Source organism: Bactrocera dorsalis, chromosome 4, assembly GCF_023373825.1.
Source record: "Bactrocera dorsalis isolate Fly_Bdor chromosome 4, ASM2337382v1, whole genome shotgun sequence".
Lineage (NCBI taxonomy): Eukaryota > Metazoa > Arthropoda > Insecta > Diptera > Tephritidae > Bactrocera > Bactrocera dorsalis.
The window spans coordinates 10,352,748-10,369,118 of record NC_064306.1 but is presented as its reverse complement, the minus strand read 5'-3'; the positions used below and the strand labels follow the sequence as shown (position 1 = coordinate 10,369,118).

The 16,371-nt window shown below is 32.5% G+C and overlaps 1 protein-coding gene across 7 annotated transcripts in view; it reads left to right on the top strand.

The window, feature by feature from the left end:
- The first annotated feature begins 3,836 nt into the window (after nucleotides 1-3,836).
- Nucleotides 3,837-16,371, top strand: part of LOC105228632 (microtubule-associated protein futsch) — a 209,059-nt gene continuing 196,524 nt past the window's right edge. For 2 of the 7 annotated variants that reach the window (XM_049456359.1, XM_049456350.1), the window contains exon 1: nucleotides 3,837-4,390. The gene's annotated coding sequence lies outside the window, so the exon portion shown is untranslated. The other 5 variants (XM_049456357.1, XM_049456352.1, XM_049456358.1 and 2 more) reach the window with 5 other exon arrangements.

The following is a 16,371-nucleotide window of genomic DNA, read 5'->3' as shown; positions in this document are numbered from 1 at the left end:
CAAGCGAATTCTATTAAAAAATCCCTAAATGCAGCTTCCATTACTAATCTAATTTAATTTTTCACCGAGCTGCTGCATATGTCACTTACACCATCGCGGTATAAGGAAACGTAAATCTGAAATGACGGCGAAAATTAAGAATGACCAATAATATTCAAGCTTCTAAATTGATGTGGCCTCTGTAGATATTGTAGGAAGTCGCCATAAACTATAGGGTTGACAAATATTTTTAAACTACAAAAATATGGCAGCGATATGTACATGTAATCAAATTATAAGCCAGAGGAATCTTATAAAAATACTGTCTTTCTAATGAGTTTGTCTTAAGCACATTGTTTTTAACTGAATTTAGGGGGTATTCTAGTCTAGAAATCAAATTTTGGGCAGTTTTTTGAATTTTATTTAAAAAAAAAAAACCAAGAATATTTTTACTATCAATTTTTTTATGGTGTTTTTATTGATATCTTAAGAATACAGAAAAAAATTGTGCAAAAAAAATTAAAAATTAAAATAATTAGAGGGGGAGAACAGGTGTAAAAAAATGGCGCATTCTGATGAGATTGATCCTGACTCTCCTGGTGGTCTGAAAAAAAAATCAAAAGAAATTCTTAATCAGTAAGGATGCTGTTATAGTCCCTACCTCAGGGAACACGAAAAAAAAAATTTTGAAAAATGGCGACTGCCTGAAAATAAAAATCATTTTTTACGCTTTTTTTTGAAATTCCTGAATTTTTTTTAAATATTAAAAACAAAGGATTAAGGATTATATAAAGATAAAGGATTATATAAAGAAGGTTCACACAAAATTTCAAGTAAATCGGTTGTATAGAACTTGAGATAATGCCGGTACCGTGTGGAAAAAGTAGTTTCGAGAAAAACGCGTTTAAAAAAGTGAGTCTACCTACCTACCGGGCTAGGTACTGCGTCACTAAAGTAACTGTAGCTCTTAAAATAATTTTAATTTTTAAAAATCCTTTGGAGGATATGTTCTTAAGGGTCTAAACTTTAAATATATGAAAAAAAAAATTGAATTTTCAAAATTCTAGAGTAGAATACCCCCTTTATGATATTCTTCTGTCTAATGGTTACAAAAATCATGAACGTGACCAACAGATGGCGCACATATTACTCTTTGAAATTATCTAATGGACAGCGGTTATTATATTTGTTTATCAAGAGCAAAAACATTAAAAGTTGGATAATATTTAGCTAACAAAAATGATTTTAACAATTTTAGACATTAGAAGAATTAGCGTTAGAAATGGAAATTCGGCCTTAAAGAACTCATAAAAACATTAACAGAAATATCTGGTAGCGTTAATGGGTAACTAAGCGGTAATTTAACGGATAGTTGGTTTGTGGTGATCCTTCTTCAATCAGATCACCAACAGAGGGTGGTAATTTATGGAGTGTAGTGCCATCCGCTGACAACAGTCTGCCTATTGTTTCTTAGCTATTATGCACGAAAAATCTTAAGTGTGATTGATATTAGCTTTATTAAGTCTAAGTAATAATTGAAGCGTACGAAAACTCTCACATCTCTAGAAATGAATGATTAATTTGCATTAATACGAAATTGTAAAATATAATAAAGAAATTAATTCTTAGTCGGAGAAATGTGACATTCTTTTCTATGAAGCAGTCACGCTGGAATCTAAGACCAGCCTCCGGTAAATTATAATATAGTATATCAAATTTTCTTCAAGAGGACTAATGAAGTTTTCTCAATTATATGAAATTTATGGCGATAAATAGCTCCGAAATTTTTATGTTTTTAGTGTAACGGAAAAATTCGAATAGTACATGGAGGTCACTAATCACACGCCTTCAACTACCTTCAGAAAAACTGCATCAGTTGCAGCTATGTATCTTACTCAAGGCTATTCAAATCAAGGCTCCGTTTTGAACAAGCGCTCACATACGCACACCAATACAGAGAGTTACAGTGTAGTTGTCACGCCCACTTTTTCCGTAGCCTTGCAAATAAACAGCTGATCGCCGCAATTTCGAATGTGTGTTACGAAATTCGAAATAAGATTTTGCAAAAAAGCGATTAAAGTTACATATAACGGTGCGCCGCACATGAAAAGAGAGCAAATAAGAATGTGTTGTAGGGATGAGAGTGCAGCCAGATGAGCGTTTCACAAAATTTCTGCTTTCAAATTACGTTTAAGTGAGTATAGCGGTAAGCGTGTAACTATAAAACGGCATAAATATATATAGAGAGTAACGGTATGCAAAGTTAAAGGAAATGAGAAAGTGAGAACGTAAGAGCGCGCTCGCATTTTTCTCGCTCTCTTGCCTTTTCGCGCTACGCTTCGACGCACGTTTTATCGTTTGCTGTTATTGCCACATTCGCGTGTGAACAGCTGATTTGACAGCTGTCAAAAGACATGACTGTCAACTTTCAAATGACAAATTGCTGTTTGCCTTACAAACAGGCTGCAGCGGTGCGAAAAAAGTACGCAATAAAATGGCGCATGCGCCATCGCAACACCAATACTAACCTATATTTACAAACAAGCCTGGGTTGTTGTTATTATTTTCGTACATCTTCATGTATGCCAATTGAACTTAAAAGCATCACATGTTACTTGCTACTTGGCCTACAAAAACAAATTTTCGCGAGCATGCTCTCGCCTTGATTTGACAGCACAACCGTTATGCATAGTTGTTGTTTTAACAGCCAGCTGCAAATGTGGATATAAGAAGACTGCGGCCGATTTCCTGCCTAAATCAGTATTAAGCGAACTGTGAGCTCACATGGAAGTCAGTTAAGTGTCTTGACGATACGTTGACCGCAAGTATTTTGAAGTCCAAAACGAAAAAAAAAATAAATAAATAAAATTAAACAACAACAAAAAGTTAAGGTAAAGCCAATTTTTGTGTGTTGCAAAGTAATGAATGCAAAGCAAAACCACAACAACAACCGGTTAGCGACCAACAACTAAGCTGTCAGCCAGCAGCGGGGCGAAAAAAGCAACAGCAACAACAACAAATGCAAACTAACGGCCACTCAAGGATTGTACGCCTAAAAGTGTGCTGCGTTTGTGTAAAAATCTAAGCAAACTGCTATTAAAAGCAACAAAATTGTAAAAAAATTAAAGTAACAAATTAACTAACTGCGTGCAGTTGCAGTTTCGACCATTTTTTGCTAAGAAAAAACTGAATTTTTGTTGTGAAAAAATTTTCATGCAGCGAAAGTGAAGTGACTGGAAGTGGAGTAGCCGCCAGCAGCGACGTGCAAGAAAAATCAATATCCGTCTAAAGTTTATTACGGTTTCAGCGTAAGAAAACCAACAACAACAGCAACTATTACTAGCGAAAAAAAAATCATCAGCAAAAAAACTCAAAACTCAGTTTTAAACCACAAGTAAATATACACAAACGTACTCCACACATCAGACATTAACCAAGGACTTTAAACAGGCCAAATAGAGAAAAAAAACCCAAATAAATATAAACTAATAAATAGTTTCACACAAAACTTAAGCCAAATATACGCTAATTTGCTTACATAAATACCCACTGAAGCAGCAAAACCCATATAAAATACAAGTAAAATTAATTAAAAAGACTGTGTGTCATGTATGTATATGTATGCATGTATATGTGTTTCGTGTAAGGTTATGTGCAATCAATGCTTAGTCGCTTGAAAAGACAACAAACACAAAGGCAGTAAAAGCAGCTAATTTGCATAAGACAAAAAACAACAACAACAAACGCCAAACAACAAACAACAAAAACCAAAATTATTCGAAAATTTTTCAAAACCAAATTTGAGAAGAGTTTCGAAAAAGTTAAAAAAAATATAAAAATCCGAATATATTTAGAAAAAAAATTAAAATTGAAAAGAAGGAACTAATAATTCGAAAAAAATAATTTCAAAAAAATATTTGAAAATTAACTTCGAAAAAAATCGAATACCAATTTCGAAAAAAAATTGAAAATTACTTTCTAAAAAAATTCGAAAAAACCAATTTCGAAAATAAATTCGAAAATCATCTTCGAAAAAAAGTTGAAAATTAATTTCGAAAACAACTTTGTTAAATTATCGAAAACAATTTCGAGAAAAAAAATTCAAAATAAATTTGCATTAATCCGGCGTCAAACGCTAAAGTCCATTTTCGATATTAGCGCTTAAGTGCAGTAAATAAAAATTTAAATACTTAACTAAAAACATAAATAAATTTTGCCAAAAATTGTTTAATTCGCAGCTGCGTAAGAAGTTTTTTTGTGCATTATTTGCGTAATTATATAAGCATAATTGTAAAATAAGAATACTTGAAAAGCATAATTAACTGTGTGCTTCTTCTTCTCCATCCATATTAGTTAAAGGCTAAAGCTTAAGTGCAGAGTTCAAGCTGTTTGAGGCGCAATTTAAATAAAGGTAAATATAAATATTTTATTTTATTATTTCAAAAAATTTGACAAACTTTATAATATAAACTATTAAGGTAAACATTTTTTCATATAGGAAGTACGAGGAAAATTACAAAAAATATATTTTTTATTGAAAGTGTTTAATTATTAATTATTTTTTTTTATAGAAATACAAAAATAATATTAAATATTAATTTTTTGCAATATTATTTACATTGTATGTAAAGATAGGGCGTAAAAGATTGAGTGTAGCGTTTGCTGTATGGCACGTAGCGCCGACCAAATGTTGTCCAAGTCTTCTCCTTCAATTTGCTTGAAGAAAAATTCGGTTAACATTGCGCGATATCGCTCACCATTGATGGTTACGGTTCCTTCTTCATTTTCGAAGAAAAATGGGCCGATGATTCCACCAGACCAAAATCCACACCATATAGTGATTCGTGTTGGGTGCATTGGCTTCTCGACGATTACGTGCGGGTTTTCTGTGCCCCAAATGCTAGAATTCTGCTTGTTAACATAACCATCGAGGTGAAAATGAGCCTCGTCCGAAAAGATGATTTTTCGGTATAATTGACCATCCTCGGTCAAACGATCTTCTGCCCAATCTGCGATCTGTAGAATAGTAAATAGCGACCCATTCCGTAAATTTTAGACTTTTTACTGAAAATCTGTTACTTACCGAATGGTATTTGACGTTTCCAATGTCGAAATATAGATAATTAAAATTTGAAACGTTAGATGGTCCACCCTATATATTCATTCTCAGTATTCTCTCTCTCGATTCCTTCAGTCGAATATTCATACCCTCGAAACCTCTTACTAAAGAACTAAATATGTTATTATATTTTTTGGCAGTAGGTACTCTTATTGCTTAATCCTAAATATATAACCATATTTTTCCAAGTTTTCGTTTTAGTACTTAGTCTACTCAAATACCGTTTTGTGCTAAAAATGTAAATATTTTTTGGTAAAATGTTAAGAAAGAACTCATTGCTTTATAAACGTCTAGAAATAGTATTACAAATAAAGTGTTAACTTTGCATTTACATTTATTTTCAAAACTTAAGTTTTAGTACTAAATTAATTTTGCAAGAGTTTCGGTAAAAAAAGTTCAATGTTGTTTTTTTTTTTGGATATAGAAGTTAAAATATTTTGTGACATAAATATACCTGTTTTTCTGGTATGTCTGAAATACTGAAGAACTTCATATTATATATTTAAAAAATTAATTAAATTTTTACCAGACATAACGTTTTTAGTACACTTGCTATAGTGCTGAAATATTTCAGTTTACATACATATGTTTATGTTATTTCGTGGCTTAAGCCATGTATATTCTATAAGTTTTTAGTACACATTGTTTTTAGTACTAAATTTTTTCTAATGTTAGTTTTATAACAAAAAGTTATGAATGTATTTTTCAAATGCCGCTCAATATTTTTTACCACACATAAGTAAAGTTTTTAGTACACATTGTATTCGTATTAAAATTTCTAAATAATTCAGGAAAATGTTGTGAAATGAATGTTATATAACTATTTTTCTATTATGCCCTTCAATAATTTTTACCACACATAAGTAAAGTTTTTAGTACACATTGTTTTCATAATAAAATTTCGAAATAATTCATGAAAACATTGTGATATGAATCTTTAATAACAATTTAATAATTTTTGCGACAAATAGTACAAAATAAGATTTTTAGTACACATCGTATTTGTACTAAAGTTTCAAAAACTTCGTTTGAAAATTATTCAACGAAATTGAGGTTTCAGTGCTAAATTTCTTTCATGCTCATTGATATACATATATAGATTTTTGTGCATATAAGTATGTTAGCACATGCAGTAAATGTAGATATTTTAGTACAAATGAATTTTAGTACCGCTTTTTTCAACTGTTGAATAAGTATTTTTACCCGAAATTACTTTAAAGGAAAGAAAGGAACTAAAGCTGGCGATAAAACGATCTTAAGTCGACAAGTGTTTAATGGACATTATTTTAGTACTAAAAATTTTAATAAACAGAATCTAGGATTTTAGTAATAATTTCTAGTGCCTTTCTAAAAATAATAACTCATTGACATATTTCTACAGAGTTTGACACATTCAGTTTTAGTAATCAAAGCTAAAATTTTTAGTACATGTTTTCTAAACAGTTTGATATAAAGGTATATTTTTCTGGAAATTTGCTTACTAAAAATATTAAAGCGGTTGATTAAGAGTTAGTTAATTTTTATTACATATTGTGTTAGGTAAAAAATTGCGAATTTAAGTACTAAATTCCGCGCTCTGTACTAATTATTGCATATATTTTTAGTACACATTTCAGTTTTAGTACATACCATTTTTCATATTTCAGTACTAAATTCTGCACTCTGTACTAATTATTGCACATATTTTTAGTTTAGTACAAACCTTTCTTGGCACGAACATTTTTAATATTGCTTTATTGCTGAGATTTTAGTACTAGTTTTAGTACACTGCTTGTTAAAATTAGTGAAGCAGAAGATTTAGACTTAGCTCAGTACATAATTTTTAGTACACATTGTGTTAGGTAAAAATTGCGAATTTCAGTGCTAAATTCCGCGCTCTTTACTAATTATTGCATATATTTTTAGTACACATTTCAGTTTACGTACATAATATTTCTAGTACAAAATTTTTTTAATGTTGTCTTACCGCTTCCAACTAACGGATGGACTACTTTTGCTGTTCCTTTACATATCTTTACTTTTTTTATTTATAGTACAAAAAATGCGTACTCAATATTATTTGCTGAATTATTTTAAAAATATTTTTGTTCTGCTAAATGTTGTGTTGTTCGAATTTCGAAACAAAATTTTTCAAAAATTAATATATTGACTCGTTTTCCATCGACAACTTCGTCGGTGATTTCGTGTGTTCCACCAAACGCAGCCAAATTATCGAATTTTCCGAAATTTCACTGGCCTACTAACAACTTCTTGCATGTCCGTCCATTTGCTGCTGCTTCGTTCGTCTACTACTAATCACCACTTCGTTAGCGCCCTTTCATGCGCTCGCTCTCCTTAAGCCTACATATGTATGTATGTTTGTATGTGCTCATGTCGCTATAATTACCTACCGTTGGCATTTACTGGAAAAATCGAAGATGTGCCAACCCACTTTTTCAAGCCGTACGTTATATACATATATAAGCAGCAACAATATTTCATGTTGATTTGAACACAGTAAATTGTTGCTGTTATTGTAGCATAATGCTTTAGCTGTTGTCATCTGTGTCGCCGCTTAACCTAATGCGGCTTTTGCCATAACCTTCCTCATCATCAGTCGCCGCATTCAACGTTCACCTACACACACAAACTCACACATGCAAGGACGCATAATGCCTACGGTCAAGTATGAGTTCGTGCTTTTCAGCTTATTATGCTATCTCTTTTACTCGCTTTTACTTTGCATGCTATTGCATATTATCTTATGCGCTATAATACTTCCACATTTGTTCGTTCGTTCATTCTACGGGTCAAAAGTGTATTTTTCCTCACTTGCCGTTATCTCTTTTGCCATTTCCCATACACAGCTACCGCAAATTTCAGCCAACATATGCTCATACGCGCTCAGCTGTTGGCTAGTGTGTGTGCTCCATGCGCCCCCCAACAGCAATCAGCTGTTTTGGGTGACCGGTCGTAGTGCCACCCTGTTACAGCATAGCTTGCATTTTTGTTGCTTTTAGCTGGAAAATCAATAACTTGCAACCCCTTGCTTGCCTTCTTTGGCACATGCTTTTGTGCTGGCTCTCTGCCACTGCTCGCTCTCACAGCCGTTTCAATCAGATGTTCACTCAGCTACAGCGCCGCTCAAACTGTTATGCAATCTGGCAAAGAGAAACAGCTGATTTGCAGCCAGCAGGTGTGTGCGAGCGCAAGTGGAGCTGAAATTAAGTGTAGAACTTAAGAAGCTAAAACTGTGTGTGAGTTAAATTTATACGAGTGTAATTGCGGTACTCTCAATTGTGTTAACAGGAGCATATGAGTGCGTGTTTTGGGTAGTTAGAGGTTATGCAAACTTTTTACTGTTAAATAAAAAATAAATAATTCAAGTAATTGCGCAGCAAACCGGCTTTTTGACACTTTCAAGCAAGTGTTAGCTCAAATCGGAGAGTGGTAGTTTTTGGAAAAAAAATGCTTGGGATTGGAACGAAAACTTAGAAGTGTATGGAATCTGGCAGAATAAAACAGTCTGAACAGAGTTCTTGAAGGAAATGATATCAAACCTCTTACTAGCAATTAGAGAGTTAAGACTTCGGTGATACTCTGAACGAATTTTATGAAGGAAATAGCTCCTAAAACATTTTACTATCATTTGAAGTTGAGAATTCGGTGATATGAGAAGTTACTTGATTTTTTTTTGTATACCATTAAATCGAGAAACTTTAAAACCGTTCCATTTTTCTTGCCTTCCCGGCTTGCTATCAGCTGGCGCTGATTTCATAACAGTAATGTAGTGATTTCAACGAAATATACAGACACTCTCTAATCGTGATAGTTTAGTATAAGTCGAATCCGACCAAGCTTTCTAACCACAGAAGTATTTTCAAAAAATATTTGGGAGATGTTATTTTGTGGTACAGCAGAACCTGGACAAACTTGAATTGTCTATTAATTAAAGTTTCCTTTGAAGAGATAGTTCTGAACTCCAAAAATTGCTCCCAAACATGGGTTCAGAACTTGAACGGAGAGGCACGAAATTATACCGGTAGGATCTCCAAGGAAGAGGTCACGAAAATACAACTCAAACTGAAATCATTACTGCATGTAGGTAGGATCTCCATGGAAGAGCTAAAGAAGCTTAAAGAACAACTCTGAGCTAGTAGAAACTTAAGAAACATGGCAATTAATGAGTCTCAGGAGTCTAATGAAATAAGGTAAAGAAGTAAAACTCCCCATTTTTGTTATTAGGATATCCAAGAAAACAATAAAAGCTCTAAAGGTACAGTGTTCTGCATCTGTGAAGTATAATCCTACTTCGTCGAGAGTTTCAAAATTTAAACTTCACACTAATACTGCTTACATCCTACTCCGGGCGGCTTCTTTTATACATATGTATGTACATACAACTATACATATGCCCATTCACACTTATTGAAGATTTGACTTGTGAGCTTTTTTCACGTCTAAATTTAGCTGCACAAATTGAGTCATTCACTTAATCAATTGTAATTTGAGCCTGTAATGCTTTGGGGTTGTTTACATATGCAACTACATACCCACATATGTATAAGCATGTGTGTGAACGAATGGACGTGTAACCTTTTAGAAATACAAAACAGAAAAGATATTGTACTATTGCTTCCCTGCCTGCTCAAATAAAGCAACCCTGTCAGTATGTCACGGAGTATTGACAAATTTAGTGAAATCCTGAGCGGGATGGGTCACTTGAGGTTGACCTTTTCACATTCTGCCAAAGTATTATACATTTGTATATGGTTGTATATGAATACAATAGTGTGTAACGCCATGTGTAAATATGGGTCTATGTAAACATTGATAAAGTCAGTGAGTGAGCGATTAAATGAAATTGACATTTACGGCTTTATTTAAATATGTAAATTTTACTCGGCAAGTAAATGTGTGCTGTTGATGTCGGCATCTCATTTTGTATGAGTGATTGTGATTGATATACAAATTTTTGACTTAAATTCAATTAAAAACAATTTAATAATTAAGTTATAGAGTCAAAAATGAAGTTTGGCAACATTGTATTCCACGGATGTGGTTTTCTACTCTATGTAAAATTGTCATCGTCAAAGCTACAGTCGCATAGATAGAGGTACAATTTTATTCACTTCAAATTCAATATTAACTTTCAATCTAGTCAAATCACCTAAAATTGTGTTTCTCCTATTTCTGGTTTCTGCTCTGGATTTTCAATTTTACGATTAGCTGTATATACTGCAAGAATTTGGTAATAACAATCAATATTGCAAGTTTTCATAAACCGATTAATTATTGAGTGAATATTTCGAACTAGTAACTACTTAACTCATGAAAATATTCCAAGTTTTGAACATTTTACATTAATAAAATATATGAATATGTACATAGAACGTGGTCTAATGTTTAACTACAAAAAATTATTCTGAAACTGGCGACAGTAGTAGATTATCAATGATTTTTCAGATTCTCAGTCACTAATATATAAACGGAGTCCTGAAACTTTCTAAGAGTCAAACAAGTCTTTAATAATTATTTGCATTGTTGCCAAAGTTCATCTCCTAAAATATATAAATATTATATAAATTTTTAGTTAATTATTTCCACAGCTCAACTTTTAAACTTAAAATTTGAAACTACAGCTGTAAACTCATTTTATATGTAGATTTAAGCAACGTTGCCAAATTTCACATGCAAAAATATTGCTTTCTTCAATTTCATGCAATTTCAGATTTTTTTTTGTAATATATGGCTATAGGTTTTTAGTGAAAGCGACATTGCCAAACATCATCAATACAAATTTTATCAATTAATTTTGTATAGTTTCACACAAATGAAATAATACTTAGATATATAAGCGCTAAAGATTAATGATTTAATTACATTGTTGTCAAATGTTCGTCAATATTTGACGTATGGCTTTTTAAGAGATTGATGGTTATGTCAATTCCATCATTAAATGTTAAATTGATTCTTATTTTGCAAATTCCAAATCTGAAACGAATTTTTAAGTAGACAATGTTGTCAAATTTCATACCGGTACTATTTACCTAGCTCGCTTAAGTTTTGATTTCAATTGAATTGAGAAAATTTAATACAACTACAGCATGTCTACCATGTTGCCAATTTTTCAACTATCAACACTTCAAATCATAAAGCACTCACTCAATTCCTTACTTGCACATATGTAAAGTAGCACGCTGCCAACTCGAATTTATGCAGGCGACTTACTGTCGCCTGCTGCCACTGCACTTCAATGAACTCTAGCAAAATACAATATTTACAGTTGCTTGAGCATTTGCTACCACCGCTTTCCAAAAACTGTTGTCTACACCGTCATGCCAATCAGCCGAATTGCCCGCCAGTCTGGCTGCGCGGCTTCCAATTGAGCAGTACAAACACATGCACGCACATTCCTGGCAAATGCCAACGATGTTTGGAGCTACTTAAGTGTTGTGTGCACGTTTTGTTGTCGGGAAGTTTGCCGGAAAACTTCCAAAAGCAGTCTGTCGCACTGGAAATTGCGTAATTTTTCGCCAATTTTCCAATAGCAGCAACGGCTATGCGCCACTGTCGCCGAACACACAGCTGTAGGTGCCGAACTTGAGCAAAAGCAAATATTTGCCAACACACACACACACTAGTGTAAATATTGTCATATTTCGGCGTTTCCAGTCGGCGACACGACTCATCTGCCGAGCGTCGAACCGGAGTGTTGCTCGGCCAGCGCACTGCTGTGCTCCTTTCGTGCGGCACTCCAGCCAGTCAGTCGTTGTGCAGTACTCGTCGTTGGTGAACGTGGAAAAATATTTCAGCTTTAAGCTAAATTCACAATAAATATCAAGTGGTTCGTGTACTGCTAGTCAAAAAAAAAAAACAATAAGCTATTGAACTTTCATAGTTTGTGCTGCATACTTAAAGGCTTAGTGAAGCAAAGGACTTTAAAGGTGGCGCATTGTGAACGGGATTAAGTCGGATGTACTCATGTTTTTGAGGTGCGCTAACACACTGCAATGCAATTACGCACACACAGTCGTACAATCGTAAAACTGTGTATGTGTGTGTTACTGAGTTTGATTGCTGATATTTCTGCAGTGTTTTCATTCATATTCCATTCTCAAGTGTGTACTCAAGTGTGGAAGTTGAAGCGATTTGTATTTGCACAATGCATATATACACTTGCTTAGCTTGCAATCTGAAAAATTTTCGACACATACTCAGCACCTTTTGAGGCGTTCGAATATTTAGTGGTGCACATACTTGAAGTTAAAGTGTTCAGAATGCAGTGAACTGGCAGTGTGTGTTTGAAAATTTTGAAGTGTGAAAGCGGTAGCAGTGTTGTGGTGTGCAATTTTCTATAAAAGAGAAAAGAATTTGGCTTTACATTACAAAAAATTGCATTTCGAATTGGAAAACCCGTTAAAAAAATCGCAAAAATGAAAAAAAAGAAAAATGAAATAATGAAAAATTACAATTTAAAGTGTTTCAAATAAATATTAAAAACTAGAAAAATATATAAATTTTATTTAAGACCTATTTTGATCCATTGAAGGCAAAACAAATTAGCACAAAGTACCACTTTTCGAAAGAAATATTTTCATTTTTTTACTTATAATAAAAACATGGTTTCAAGCAAAAGTTACTAAAAGTTTTAAGCAGTTTTCTAACCAGTAGGAAATGTATCAAAAATCCGCATTTCATTTTAATTTATCATATAAATTTATACTTAAAAAAAAATAAAGAGGATAGGAAGGGATACATCGAGTATTTCAAGAATATTCATATTTATAACTTATTTATTAATGAAAAACTTTACTATAGCGTGAAAAGAGCAAGTTCTGCCTAAAAGTATGCAATCAGCCATGTTAAACAATATAGTTTTCGGAACTTTTATGTATTAAAAGTGTTTAAAACTTAACTCCGAATTTAAAAGTAGTTTTAAAACTATATTGAATTTCGTATCACTAAGTTTCATCATTGGTAATTTCATAAAAAATGTGAATGAAATTAAATTAGAAATACAAAATTTCGCATGGACAAACGTGATTTCAAGTTTTCGTACTTTCTTGCTTGAAAATTGGCAACGTGGCTATTTCAGATTAGTTTAATGACTATAAAAACAGTGTTGATTATAATTTAGTAAGTTTAAGAATTATATTTGATGATAGAAGTTAAAAAAGTGTCAAATGTACCATATATTACTTTATTAAGGAAGCCAAGGGAATATTGGCAACATAGCGTTTTACAGTTTGCGGCGGCTTTATGAGGAACATGGTATGTTATTATATGGTATGAGAAACCATCATAATCAATAGTGGTAGTGTTGGGACGTTTTAGATCAAGTTTTCTTGCGTATGTATATTTATAACTTCTCTACATTATTAATTCAAGTTTTAATATAGCCATTTACGGCCTCCAAAAGTTCATGCTAAATCAAAATGTGAACTCTGCAGAGTTTGAAGAGCTCTATACGGCGTCTGCAAATTAATTATTTCATGTGTATGGACTATTTGTATGTTATGTAAAACGTTTTCCTCGTTCTTTCTTGCGCTTTCTTGCTGAATCTTAAAGTCCTGATTTTCAGACCCAAAATGCTGAAAAATATTGTTAGTATTTACTACGGAGATTTGGTGAGTTCCTACAGATAATTTTGGTGACCTTGAAAAATTAACAGATAAAAGTAGGAACTCCCAATCAAAAACGCTTGTGATTCTTTGAATAAAAACATTAATTTTTGAAAGTTGGCAGCACTGTGCAAAACAATTTTATTTTTAAACGCTATCAAATTTGGTGAATTTCTTTTGAAAGGTAATTTCTAGATTTTAACAAATCATTTAATATTTCGGACTTAAGTTCTTTTGAAAAAGTGTCCGGCAACACCAAAAATTGTTATAAATTAATTTCGTAGTATTTAATAATTATTTAATATTTCGAGAAAAATTTTTTGCTTGAAGAAAAGAAATTTTGGCAACTCAAACACGCTTTGAAAATAATTTTCTAGATTTTAAAAGGTATTTTTTTCCAGGAACTAAGCCAAAACTGCAGTAAAAATTAATTTGTTTATTAATTTTTTTTCTTTCTAAAAATTACTTAATATTTCGACGTTAAATTTTTTTGATGACAAGGGCTTAAGCAACTTTAAAAAACTTCAAAAAAGATTTAAAAATTATTTATTACCTAGGAGCTAAGCCAAAACTGCAGCAAAAATACGTCTAAATTAATGTTATAGTTTCTAAAAATTTTTTAATACTTCCGAACTAAGTTTTTTTCTAGAAAAGAATGTCTGCCAACTCTCAAAATGTTTTTTTTTCTTGGCACACATTTCAGGAATATAATAAAAATGAAATATAAATACAATTTTTTGTTTAACTTTCGACAATTTGTTTAATTTCGTGTGGTTTCAATCAACATCAATTCTTTAACGGTGCTTCGCCGTCGCAAAATTTGCCTCGGCTGCCCGGCGCTGAGTCTTCGCTCATTTCAAACTGCCGCATAGCCAAAGAAACTGAGTTATGACGAGCTGAAAGCAATGTGTATGTTGTTGTTTGTTGATTTCTAACGATTCCATGCGGTTGGTTGTTATGTTACATGACTTTTTATTACCACGCTTGTTGTTGTTGCTTAAGTAGTTACACCGTCATGCGACGATTCGCTGCCAAAGCAGCTGTTTTTCATGTTTAGTTTTGCGGCTAAATGCATTGTTGTTGCATGCCACGTACGGCCATGTATGTATTTGTTTTGTTTTTGGCAAGCGGCCAACAAATAACAACAACAAACAACAAGAACATGCCGAAGTTGGCTAGCTGACTGGTGGCGCTATTGGAAACTCGCTTTGGAAAACTTCCAACTAAAACAGAAACGAAATAGTAATAATAACAATAACAATGCTGTGCATTAACTTAGCGACGACGAGTGTGACACGACGTTTCCAATCCAATGTCCTGTCGTGCTTTCAGCTTTAGTTGTAGTTGTGCTCAATGCAGCGTTTGTTGTTGGCGCAGCGCGCGCATCGGCCGAGCGACCAAAGCAACCAAGCAGCTAAGCAACCAGCCAAGCAAGCAAGCAAGCAAGCAAAGTGGCTTCGAGCCACACAGCTTGGATTTAGTCTTCGTCGAGCTTTCCAAACGGTTGCAACCGAAAAAGGCTTAATTAAGCATTTAAAGCGCTTACAAACGTGTCTCCTCCACTCAAGTACATAATGTGTTGAGCAAATTGTGAATACCCAGCAATGTGAAATAAAAAATTAAATTGAAGCTCCAAATTATTACCAAAAAAAATATTAGTTTTTGGAAGTTATTTCAAGTGCAAAGAACGCGTTGTGGATTGAAATACTTTTTTTTGTGTTTTTTTGGCAAGTTGGCAGGAAGTGCAGTCAATTTCACAATACGGAAAAGGTTAATAAAAAATTTTGAAAAAAAAAAGTTTGAAAAGTAAAATGCAAAAAAGAGTTGAGGAAATGCGAAAACTCCGTTGTCAGTTAATCAAAAGAAATTATCTTAATTTTATACAATGTAATAATATAATAGGATTTTGTGAAAATTGATGAGTGAATGCGAAAAAAAAATTTATTTTTTTTTTTAAATTTTTTTTTTTATTGAATAAATTTTTAAATTTTTTTTTCATTATATATTTTGTGGCAAAAGGATTTTTAACTTCTCATTGAAAACAGATTCGGGTATAAAATAATTTTGTTCAGTTATAATTAGGGGACTCACAACTTCACATATCGCATCGTAAAGCTATAAAACCATAAGTTTTTACAATTGGTTAAAAAAAATGTTGTTGGCTTATATACCAAAATGAGTTTACGCAATCACAACTCTCGGTTTCGGTTCGTTATAACTTAACTTTTATGAGACTACCAGAGACTCCTAAATATATTTTTCGTGTCATAAAAAGGTTGCACTTACTTAAGAAGTTACAAACATTTAATTTGAAGAAAAAAATCTTTCAAAGATAGTCTTGACACTTAAGTTCAGCAAATAGTTTTTTTTTTGTACAGATAGGTAGGGATGGTTATACCCTCCTCTAAGAAAAAAACTTTTGTTTTTCAAAAATAGGAGGTAGGTGGATATCTGACGACGAACCCAGGCTTTTAAGAAGCCCAAAACTAAACAATGAAAATAATAATGATTTTTTTGAAAAAAAACTCAAAAAATTTCTGATTGAAATCTGATAACAATTTAATTTTTTCGAAAAAAATTTTTTTAATTATAATTTTTTTATAAATTAAATTTAATTTAAAAATTTTAGTAAATTAAAAAAAAAAACTTTCGAAAAAAAAGAAATTACTG